General features: G+C 33.1%; 1 protein-coding gene across 4 annotated transcripts in view; it reads left to right on the forward strand.

Annotated features, from left to right (window-relative positions):
- Positions 1 to 12,779, forward strand: part of HBS1L (HBS1 like translational GTPase) — an 83,451-nt gene that overhangs the window by 18,417 nt on the left and 52,255 nt on the right. The gene's annotated exons all lie outside the window — the stretch shown is intronic.

Genomic DNA, 12,779 nt, shown 5'->3' on the forward strand with positions numbered 1-12,779 from the left:
TATTTTCCAGTAATTAGGAATACCGAGGAATATTGCTAATTAGGAATTTAGGGTCTTTTGCCTAAGAAGATGCTGTTTTTATATTATTAGTTATTTCTTGCAGGAAAAAATATATAAAATGTTATTTCTTAATGAGAATAAAATAGCTGTATTTTCCCAGTAAAGAAATATTTTTCTCTCACAGCTACTTTACTGTGCATTTGATAATTTTTTTTTGTTTCTTGTTTATTTTCAGAATGACATTCCAATCTTTTTAGTTGTGTATGATGTTTTTATATCCAGTGTTTTGGTGGGAAAACTTAAGCCAGCCTGTGTCTTCATTGTTCTTGACCAAACACTTTCTTGTGATGTCTTCAGTTTTTGTTTTTAATTGCAGATTTCAGTGCATATCATACTGATGCTTAGATAATATAAATCACAAGTTATATTTTATGCTTGATTTTAAAGTTTGAATTACTCCAACTGCTGATTTTGTTTTTCTAGTCTTGAACCTTAATCAAACATTTTAGTAATTTTGAACTATTAGTCTATGACTCATCAACTAGGTTTATATAGTGTAGGCAGTCTCCAGTTTAGAAGTGAATTGTATTCTAAGTGTTTGTTTGGAACTGACAATAATTCCTGATAGATTAAATGCTACACAAGTGGTCCCTTTGCTCATGAATCCACAAATACTTGTTTAATCCATATTGAAGTTGAACAGTGTTACTGTTATATTACCTTCTTTTATAACAAACTAATTTTCAAGTGGAAATATACTTTTTAAGCCATATAGCAGATCTTGTAGAGTGAACTAGATCTCCCTTTGTTGGCTGATCAGGATTGTAACTACTATTTATGAGATTTTTTTTTTTAGGGGAAAAAGTTTCTGTATTACAGGATGATAGGGAAGGTAACAATTTTTAAATGTCTCCCTATTTCCATTTTCACGGCTACTGGTCTGTCAGGCATGTATCTGACATGCTCTTGTCCTGTTGACTGAGATCTCTGAGATTCAGAGACTGGAACCAAGAAGACCCACTGTCCCTTCTACCCTTGGCCATTGGCCCTTGGTAGACAAGTGCCTGCTTGTTCACGGATACATTCCTAGTGACAGCAATTGTTTGCACTAAGTGCATATTCTGCACCAGCTGCTGTTTATTGACTGACTGCTGTCTTGGTAGCTCAGGTATGCTAAGTTTTTTTGGTTTATTTTCCGGTTCAAATACCGGTTTTGAAGTGCAAAGCCATTTTTACTTGCATTATGATTAAGAGCATTGATAGTTTAGGAATAGAAATAATGTAATTATCTTCTAAATGATATAAAATACAAAAGACATTTAAAATGACCATTTTTCCTTTTCACTTTTTTTGGTTTTTAAAAGAGCTGGTGTGTTCATAGATGTTTTTCCCTCTTGCATTCTAAAGTCTTTAGTTGACTTTTTTGGTTATGGTTCTTCTTACCATTAATTGCCAAGAACCAGGGTTTCACTTCTGTACAGAATATTTTGCTTAACTTTTCTTTCTTAATTGTTATATCTTTTTCCTATTTCCTAGTTACTGAACTGGTATTCTAGCCTCTTTTCCTCCCTTTAGCTTTGAATCTTTCTTTCTTAAACTTTTCTTTCACCTTTTTTTTCTCATGTAAATAGTAATAACCATTTCCAGTGTGTTATATTTAATTTTTAGTAGTCAGTGGGAGGTCATAGAACTAATTGTCCTACCAAGGATAAAACTAGTCCAGTGCTTTTCTATATGTGGACCATTGCAAATAAACAAGTACACAGTTTATATATTGAGGAAGAACTATGTATCAAGTTTCTGTTTTGTGTTCACACAAGTGTATATTTACTTGTAAAATCAGTTTTGTAGTAACCTAGAAATTGTTTTCTATTACTTTTATAAACAAAGGTAATGCTGACTAGACGAGGGGATTCATATGAATTTCTTTAGTAGTGTTCTTTTATAATTATATAAGGCTCAGTGTATGCAGTTGTATATTGTAATTTTAATTTCTAGGGTATAAAATACTTGTTACATTTTGAGAGTATATATACATTTTTGTAAAAGCTACATTGAAATAAATTATAATTCAGAGGTTTTCTAAAATCAGATGTGAAAACATCACAATTTATCCATTAGGATTTTTTATATAGGCTTGATATTTCAGAGTAGAATTTTAATAATTTATGATGAAGGTTTCTGTAAACAAATTGAAAAACAAGCTACATGGTTGTGAAGACTTTCTTTGAAGATATTTGTCATTTAGAATTCTTGTTTTCCAAAAGGTAGAATTTTATGTTTTTACTTTTTAGGACTCACATAGAAACATTATTAAAGTATAGAATATTGGTGACATGGGTAATATTGCAAAGGTGGCAGTGGAAAGTAAAAGAATCGATAAAACTACACATTTCTGATGTTGACATGCCTGGTTTATATGACTTAAAGGAAAGTGTCATTTTAGTTATAGGACATGTCCTGAGATGAACAAAGATCTGATTCTCAAATGGGAGGGGAAAATAGGTACTTAAACACATAATTATATTTGTTACAGTATGTGTAGCATGCATGACATTATACTCTCCAAAGCTGACATCTTTGTCTTCCTGATCCAAGCTGCCACCTCCTCCTCTGCTTCCTGTCTTTATAAGCAATATCACCATCTTCCAGTTGCTTAAGCCAGAAACCTAAAGTTAGCATCATCCTTGATTTCTCTCCCTCATTTACTTCTTATAGCTGATTACCAGTCCTATTATTTCTGCTTTACGAGTAAGTAAATATATGTGAGTAGATATATAGTTGATTGTTGTTATTTGTGGTAGTTATGTTTTATAAAGTCATAAATTAGTGAACAAAATATGGGAACATTGACTTGGTGAATACTGAACCATTGCTCCTACAAGAAACACAGGGTTAGGTTCCTGTGATCCTCTGGTCACAACATTTTTGTCAGCCAATCAATACATAACCTTATTTTATGTATGTTTAAAGACACTTTATTTAATATATATTATTTATATATTAGTGATTAATTGACATTGAACTCACAGCCAGTAGCACTATAACTTAATGCCTAAACAAAGTGTTATCTAACATGAATCTTTTATTTGTAAGGCATATTGCAGCTGCCTTGTGCTTAGGAACACTAAACAGTGCTTCAGACTACTCTTGGGGACCATTTTAAACAGCAAAATCACCAACTAACAGCTCAATGTGAAAAACATGGCAATAAAGAGGTCATGAAAAGGGCACTTGCTTATAGTATGAGAGCTGAAACAAGAAGGCAGAATGTCACCTTGTTTGACCTCAGCTGGGAACGTGCCTGCTGGGCTACTCAAATTTTGTCCTGCTCTGCACTTGTCCACAAGAGACTGCAAAATTGTCGAAAGTAATTATTTTTAGTGAGCAGTTGAATTCATGAATATGGAATCCTAAAATGAGGATTGACTGTACATTTTTTGACCCACTACTCTGGTCTTATTGCTACTTTTTCTCTTAAAGGCTATTACCTTTGGGCAGAATTACTAAAATATTTAACTGGCTTCTTTACTTCTCAGTTAATTTGCTCCAAAACAATTTCTGCAATACAGCCAGAGTAACTTTTCTAAAATGTAGCTCTAATTTTCTGTTCCCCTATATAAACCCTTTATTTTATAAAACCTTTTATCAACTGGTTTCGCTTTGTGTAACCCACTACCCAAATCCACCCAAGAACACCTACCTGAGTTTCCTTTGCTTCTACAGTACTTTGCCCTTCCCCCTCCATTTCTCCTCCTGGCAATTAGCTCTTGAGGTTGTAGTTTATATTCACTTTACTCCTAATCCTGAGATAGGGGAACCTTCATATGTACCCATAATTCACTGTATTCCTTTTTATTACCACCCATATAAAATCATAACCCCCACACACACATATAGTTCCTTTCCTTTGTAACCCTGCTTTATTGTTCCTCACAACCCTTACATCATCTGACATTGTGTGTGTGTACACAGTTTTTATCTGTCTCCCTACTGCTCCCCAGTCTCCTCCCACCCTCCCACGCAATTTCTACGAATGTAGAGTTTTTATGTGTTTATTGCTATATTCCCAGCTTAGAATACGCCTGGCACATAAATGTAGGAAAGGATTTAAAGTAAAAAGTAAGTCCCACTCTTAAATAGTGTCCCACATCTTGTTCCCTAGAGGAAGCTGTAAAACAAATCTGAAAAAAAGCCTCTTTTATATTCTTCTAGAAACTATTTGCATGTTACACATATCAAATGTATATATATCATTACATAAATGGGAAGATACTAAACACTTCAGTGTCTATATCACTTAGCAAAGTATACTGCAGATCTTTCCTTACCAGTGTATAGAGATCAATCTCACTCTTTTTAAAAGCTGTGTAGAATTCCATAATATGTTTGTACATTAAACAGCCCCTGTTGATAAACATTTTAACTTGCTATCACTAAATGATCCCAAAATGAACATCCTATGTTTCTAGAAATTGAGTTTCTATGCCAATAAGTATATACTTTAAAATTTTTGATAAATACTGCCTAATCGTCCTTAATAGCAGCTGTGCTAATTTCCTTCCCACAGGTTTACGAGTATTTTTGTTCAGATGCTCACAGATAGGATTATTACTCTTTTTGGTGTTATTTTCCTGATAATTGGAAAATATTTTTTTCATTTATTTATATGTCTTTAATGAGTGAGGCTGGCTGCTTTCTCACATATTTAAATCTATTTGTATTTCTCCTCCTTAGAACTACCTATTCCTAATCCTCACCCATTTTTCTGCTAGCTATCTTTCATAATGACTTATAAGAATATATATGTGTATGTGTGTATTTAATATATTCAATTTTTATATTTAAATTATAAGAAAATTCTTCTGTTATATGCATGGCATATACTTTTTCTTACTTTCAGTTTGTCATCTTTTAGATCATTATAAGACAAATTGTTGATTTTATTATATTCAAACTTACTAATCTTTTATGGGCCTTTGTTTGAAAGTTCTACTTTACTACAAGATAATTTTAAAAAATTATTTGTTTCTTATATGTTTGACAGTTTCTCTCTCTTTTTTAATTTATTTTTTTAAACATTTGCGTGTTTAGTCTAGCTGCTATTAGGGGATATGGTAGAAATAGAGTTTTCCTGCCAAAGCCTTTTCTTTTTTGATGGCTGGATTTGTCATAGTTACCTTTTGTTGTATTACACATCCTTTTTCTTTTTTAACCTGCTTAGAAATGCCATCTTTGACATATGCTAAATTCTTCTCTCTCCATCTGTCTTGTCTGTTTTGGGACTCTGTACTATTCCATTTCTTTGTCTTGTTCTATGCCAGTATCAAATTTTTAATTACTGTAGCTTCTTATTACTATTAGTTTTTAAATATTTTATAGGCTGTCTTATTTTTTTTCTCCTTTTTCATTGTTTTCCTGAATTACCTCACGTGGCTGTTTTTCCCACATGAGCTTTAGAAACAACTTATCAAATTACTGAAAAAAATCTAGTTCTAATTTTTATTGGGCTGTTTAATGTTATCAAAAGATTTTTGGAGAAAAATATAAACCATTTTCATAGATGTAAAAGGCTTTAGCATTACACTATTAGACAGTAAACTACATTATTTACATAGGTTTTCTAGTATTGGTCTACACTGGAACATTCCTAATTGGTCATGGTGGATTATTCTTTTAATGGGATGGATTTTATTTGAAAATATTTTATTTAAAATTGTTCTATCCATAAAATTAATTTACAGTTGTGTGTGGGGGGGGGGTCAGGTTTTGGTTTCTCGTGGTTTTATAGAGAGCTTAGAAAGTTTTCCTGTATCCTTAAATAATGTGAAGAGCATTGAAATTATTTGTTTTATGATAGGAATTATCTTTCTCAGTATTCTAAGGTCAGTTTTGGAAGCTTTTCTGAGAAAACTTTTCTGAAAAATTTTCTGAGAAAACTATCCATTTCATCCAGGTTGACAAATGTATTTGTTTAGCATTATAACAAACATTGTCTTACTATTATTTTAGATTCTTCTATACTATGGTTAAATCTCCATTTTTATTTTAAATATTGTTTTCTTTCCTCTACTTTCCCCCTCTGCCCGCTTTTTTTCCTCTTGAGTTTTACCTTGTAATTTAATTTTCTTCCTGAAAGATGGGCTCCTAAATTGGTAATTAGTTCTACTGGTTTTAATACATTAGTTTGTGAGTTTATGACCTAATCTCTTCTATTTTTTATTTTCTACCTTTCTGAGTAGAACATTTAATGTAAATACATTAAAATTTTTTACCTTAAAATTAATATTAATTTTTGAAATTTCAAACACAGATGATAATATAACAAACACTCATGAACCCACCATTTAGTTTCAACAGAAGGTAACATTTGCTGCACATACTTCTGATCTCTCTCTCTCTCTCTCTCTCTGTTCTAAGAAATAAATTGTTAGAATCCAAGTTCTACCCTCTCCTTGTTCCTCCCCACTCCCTTGAAGTTGATATGCGTTGTTCCTATTTTCTCTTGCTTAACTTTTGTCTCTGTAGTTATTGTTTTTCTTCTGAGTACTGTGTTTGCTGTGGCATATGGGTTCTTTTAGAGTTACTGTTATTTTCTGGATAATCCACAATTTAATTTTGATTTCCTTTTTAAGCCAAGAACCTAATTATTCTTTTATTTTTTTTAATTTTTATTGGGGTATCATTGTTTTGGAATGTTGTGTTTCTACTGTACAGCGAAGCAGAGTTCCCTGTGCTATACAGCAGGTTCTCATTAGTTATCTATTTTATACATATTAGTGTATATATATCAATCCCAATCTCCCAATTCATCCCACCACCCCCTCCCCCGCCCCCGCTTTCCCCCCTGGTATCCATACGTTTGTTCTCTACATCTGTGTCTCTATTTCTGCCTTGCAAACTGGTTCATCTGTACCATTTTTCTAGATTCCGCATATATGCGTTAATATACGACATTTGTTTTTCTCTTTCTGACTTACTTCACTCTGTATGATAGTCTCTAGGTCCATCCACATCTCTACAAATGATCCAATTTCGTTCCCTTTTATGGCTGAGTAATATTCCATTGTATATATGTACCATATCTTCTTTATCCATTTGTCTGTTGATGGACATTTAGGTTGCTTACTGTATTTGCTGTAGCATATGGGTTCTTTTAGAGTTAACTGTTATTTTCTGGATAATCCACAATTTAATTTTGATTTTCTTTTTAAGCCAAGAATCTTTTTTTTTTTTTTAAATCCCTGGTTGTGGTGGGATTTTTGTTTGCTATTTTTGTCATGATTACTGGTTTCATTGTGCTGTTATCAGAGAATGTGGTCTGTACCTTTTACTCTTTGAAGTTTATTGAGTTTTTCTTTGTGGTCCAATGTAGTTTTATAATGATTTCATAGGCCTCTGTCAAGTATACGAATTCTGTCTTAAGAAACCAAGATATGATATATTTCTGTTACTTTTCAAATTTTTGTAGAGTTCAGTATTCTTACTTAAATTCTGTTTCCTTGATTGGCTATAGGCAGAGAGGTAAGTTAAAATATATCTTATTGCATAAACATTTCACCCTGTACATTTTGATATAAGATACCTGATCTTTCCGTGGATTATGAAATTTTCATTAATATAAAGGTCCTGGTTTGTTTGTTTTATGCCTTTTGCCTTAAATTCAGCTTGTTTAACATTAATATCATGTTTGCTGTTTTCTCTAAGTTTTATTTGTCCATTCTTCTGCTTTCAGTGTTTTGAGTCACTTTGGTTTAGTTGCGTTTTCTGTATTTGTGTGTAATTTGGTTTGTCAGAGACAGATAGTTTTTTCCCATTTATGGCATTGATAGGATAGATGTAATACCTTCTGTCACTTAAAAAGTATGTTGTTGGGCTTCCCTGGTGGCACAGTGGTTGAGAGTCTGCCTGCCGATGCAGAGGACACGGGTTTGTGCCCCGGTCCGGGAAGATCCCACATGCCATGGAGCGGCTGGGCCCGTGAGCCATGGCCGCTGAGCCTGCGCGTCCAGAGCCTGTGCTCCGCAATGGGAGAGGCCACAACAGCGAGAGGTCCACGTACCGCAAAAAAAAAAAAAAAAAAAAAAATGTTGTTGTCTTTTATATTTATGTATTTTAATATATGGTCTGTGTTTGTTTTGACTTTGTATATACCCTTTGATAACCTGGAAATATTGTAGTTTATCCTTTTGTTTGTTTGTTTTTTAATTTCTTTTTTTTTTTTTGGCTGCGTTGGGTCTTCATTGCTGCATGCAGGATTTCTCTAGTATTTCTCTAGTTGTGGCGAGTGGGGGCTACTCTTCATTGCGGTGTGCGGGCTTAGTTGCTCCACGGCCTGTGGGATCTTCCTGGACCAGGACTTGAACCAGTGTCCCCTGCATTGGCAGGCAGATTCTTAACCACTGTGCTACCAGGGAAGTCCCTATCTTTATAATATAATAACATGTTACCATTTAAAAATTTTCCCAACTTTAAACAGTATGTATGTGTTGATCTCTCATGAAAGATGAAGAAATTAACACACTTATACTTCACCTCCTCTTTATTTCTCATAATTTTTGTTGATATTTTAAGTTCTTAGGGAAAGTATATACCTTTACACCTTTTATAATATATTTAAACTCTTATTAACTGAATTAACTTTAAACAGTTTTTTAATGAATCCTGGCTTTAAAAGTTGAGCTCATCAGTTATACTTTTTCATACTTGACCTTTTCTCTCCCTTTATCTCCTAATAGTTTTAGTCATTATATACGTAGTGCCAAGATTTATAGCATTTTCTTAGATTCTGTACTCAAAATTTCCTTAGTTTTAAACCAACCATAGTTATCTTAAAATTGATTGGTTTCTTATAATTAGGCCTCTGTTTATCTCTTGTTCGACTTTGACATCTTTTCCACCTCTCACCTTCCCCTACCCCCAAAATATACACATTTGAAATATTTCCCAAATCATTGAGTGTGTGAAAATGATTCTGTGACCTGTATCTGCATTATAAATAATAGTTCTTGGTTCCTCTTTCTTTCCTGGAAGGCTTTGCAGACATTGCTGTATCATTTTCTATTATTATATGTTGCTAGCTAGCCCATTCCACTGCTTCTAGTGTGGCTTTTTTTATTTCCCTAAGTAGTTTTTTTTTTTTAATCTGTATTTCTTGTGAGCTCTGCTGGCTTACTTTTCAACTTTTTCTTCTGTTGTTTTTATCATCTTTTCTTTTATCATGTGTGTGTGGTATGCTTTTTGGGAAAAGTGGGATAGAAACATCTTCACTTTGTCTCTTTAACTGGATATATCTTTCCAGCAGCACTTGATTAGATTAAATGCCCCTATCAACTGTGAAACTAGATTAATTTGAGAGGCTTGTGAATAATTTCTTTCTGGGTGTGTGATATGACAGACCTTGTTCCAAAGGTTTAGATGCTTAGGTATAATAATTCTACTGTCCATATCAACATGACTTTAAAATGACATACCACTGAACAGTCTAGGAGAAAGTTTCTTTTACTATACTTACTTGGAAAAATTTTCAATATTTTTAGAATTTTGATTGAGAACTTAGTATCTGTACGAAAATTAACCTTTTATCTTATAATAAGTTGGAACTCTTTAATTTCTAAAATGATGTATTAAATGTTTATGTGTCTCCTTGGATAATGTTTTAGTTCATTTTATTAACATATATAATATTGAAAGTAACCATTATAGCAAATACAAATAACCTTAGAATGGGTTATCATATAACTTTGTTATACATTCATATGGGTGAACTGCTAAAAGAGTGTATATTTAGGGGGTAAAATCATGGGACAGTCTGTTTTCTGTTGGTAGTTTCCTTGCCACCTTAAACCTACCAAGGGCAGGGGGATTCATTGCCAAAACTGTAAAACTAAGTAACATAGACTCTTGGGTTTTTTTCCACAAAAAATCCAGCAGTTGAGATACACATAGTAGTATTGTTTGAAAGGAAAATTCTGGGCAGAAAAATCTTACTATTTATGGTTTAAAATTTTATGATTAGAAGAGAAACTTAGAAGAGAAATAGTTTTCGACAAAATGGATATTACTGTGTGAAATGAGGTTTAACTCTTTTGATTGCTGTTGAGTCTTTTTCTAATGTTGGGTTTATTTTGATTCTTTTAGAAAAATAGTTGATCTAAATAAAAGTAAACATTAAAGAAAAAATAGTTGGTTCACAAATATGGAAAAGGAATCATGCGTAATTTAACATTTTGGGGACTTCTGTGGTTGTCCAGTGGTTAAGACTGCGCTTCCACTGCAGGGGGCATGGGTTTGATTCCTGGGGGTTCGATCCCTGGTCACGGAACTAAGATCTCACATGCTGCTCGGTGTGACCAAAAAAAAATAATAATAATAACGTTTTATATGGTTCTTAAAGTTGATATTTCCATTTCCCTCACAAATAAAGTAGCCAGTAAATGTTTATATTAATCATATCATTAAGAAAATTCATTGTTTAAAAGCGTTGGAGGCTCTGGAGAAATATACTTTAATACTGGACAATTCACATACTATTTTTTAAAATTAATTAATTTATTTTTGGCTGCATTGAGTCTTCATTGCTGCGCACTAGCTTTCTCTAGTTGTGGCGAGTGGGGACTACTGTTAGTTGCGCTGCGCGGGCTTCTCATTGTGGTGGCTTCTCTTGTTGTGGAGCACAGGCTCTGGGCGTGCGGGCTTCAGTAGTTGTGACATGCGGGCTCAGTAGTTGTGGTGCAGGGGCTCCAGAGCACAGGCTCAGTAGAAAAGGAATAGTTGAAAATCCTGTGGTGCGCGGGCTTCTCATTGTGGTGGCTTCTCTTGTTGTGGAGAAAGGGCTTAGTTGCTCCGCGGTGTGGGGGACCTTCCCGGACCAGGGCTTGAACCCGTGTCCCTTGCATTGGCAGGCAGATTCTTAACCACTGTGCCACCAGGGAAGTCCTCAGGTACTATTTTTGCTAAGATTTGTCTTGAGTAGTATTGGTTTACTCATACTGTTTAGAAACCTATTATGCATCATTTTCCTTTCCCTTTGAATTTCATCATTTTTCCTTCAAACGAAGTTTTTTCATTTACAAAAAATAAAGCCTAATTTTACATAATGAGGATATAGTTATTTGCTAGCATTGTTTTGCTAGTTTTGTAGTATTAATGGTCTATTAAACAAACGTCATACAGTTTATCTGCATAGTACTATTTGAATATCTGTAAAGTATTATTTGTAACTATACTCAGCTGATGATTATCATATTCTTGCATCTCAATGGCAGATTGTTCCCTAGAGAAGGTACAAGAAATTAAAGATAAAGCAGAGTTGTAAACACTTGGAACAAGGTCATTTTTTTTTTAGCTTGATTATTGTGCTGTATTTGTCTCTTCAACATTACCTGAGTAACTAAATAGGAGTGATAGTGATGTTAGATCTTTAAGAAGAGATGTAACCTCTTTTTTCTCCCTTCTCCGGTCAAATATATTATGAGATTTTTATCCTTATCCTGGAAATAAAGACTATGATTAATTTGAAAAGTCTGCGTTACAAAGAAAAATGATTACTATAGGATGTTATGAACACTTCTGAATCTATTATGTATGAACTTTTCAGTAATGTACTTAAAATATATTATTTTGCTTTAATACTTTTTAATATAGAGTTTAAAATAGCTATATTTAACTTCAGTTTTTCCGATGTCCCCTTTTAAATATATTTTTCCTTGAAAAATATTTTCATTAATTTTTCTGTCACTGAGTAATTTTATTAAAGCAGTTAGAAGAATTTTATACTTGTACAGAAAACTTTAGAGTTGGCTTTCTGCTTTAAAATTCTGTGGGCTTTTGAAAGGAAGTGGTTTATTTCAGTGAAAAAAAAGTAGTTCAGAATGTTCTCAGATATGTCTTAAGATTCTCTTTGTGTATACACCTACACTGGAAAAACTGAAGCATTAATTGCTTAATTTAAAAATAATTTGCTTTAGACTCTCAAAACAGCTTATCTTCTTCGAATAGCTAGTACCATATAAGAATTGCATGAATGTTAAATGCAGTTTTCTTTTAATCCTAATTACCTTGCTTTTTTTTAAACCATAGAAATTATAATCAGATTACATATATTTGTTTGTATATACTTTCTTGTTTCATTCCCAGGCAATTATGTATACTTCTTAATATTTTTTTGAGTGCTTGGCATGTGCTAAAGAATTGCTAAGTATTCAGCAAGGGGTTAGGATTAGAATGGGAGCCGATAAATACAATTCAGTTTAGCCAACATTTACTGCATGTTCGCTTTTTATCAGAAAAATGTGGTAGCCATTGAGGACATAGATTTAAGCCCCAGACTCTTTCTTAGAACTTTATAGTAGCCCCTCAGGGGCTAAGTCTGGTTTAATAGAAGCACCAAATATAGCCAGGATGTTTTCCCTCTGAACAAGTTGCCTGTTTCTTTTTATTGGCTGTGTGTAAAAGTATTCTGTTCTGGGAGCTGCTACTTCTCAAGGGAAGATAGGGAAGTGAATTAATACATTGAATGTAAACTTTGTGTCAGGCTTTGTGTATATTTTATTTGATTATTATGAGAATTTGTGAGGTAGGTGGAAGAAACTGAGGCTCATATGAAATAAATAATTTGTTATTTCGCACAGCTATTAGAGGCACATTGTAGCTCAAACTGAGTTCTTTTGAACTTGAACACCCCTTTTAAAAATTTTTTTAAATTTAATTTTTTTAACTGAAGTATAGTTGATTTACAATATTGTGTTAGTTTATCACCCTTTTCATTGTTACATATT

This window comes from Mesoplodon mirus (genome assembly GCF_964341445.2).
Source record: "Mesoplodon mirus genome assembly, chromosome: 10".
Taxonomy (NCBI): Eukaryota; Metazoa; Chordata; class Mammalia; order Artiodactyla; family Ziphiidae; genus Mesoplodon; species Mesoplodon mirus.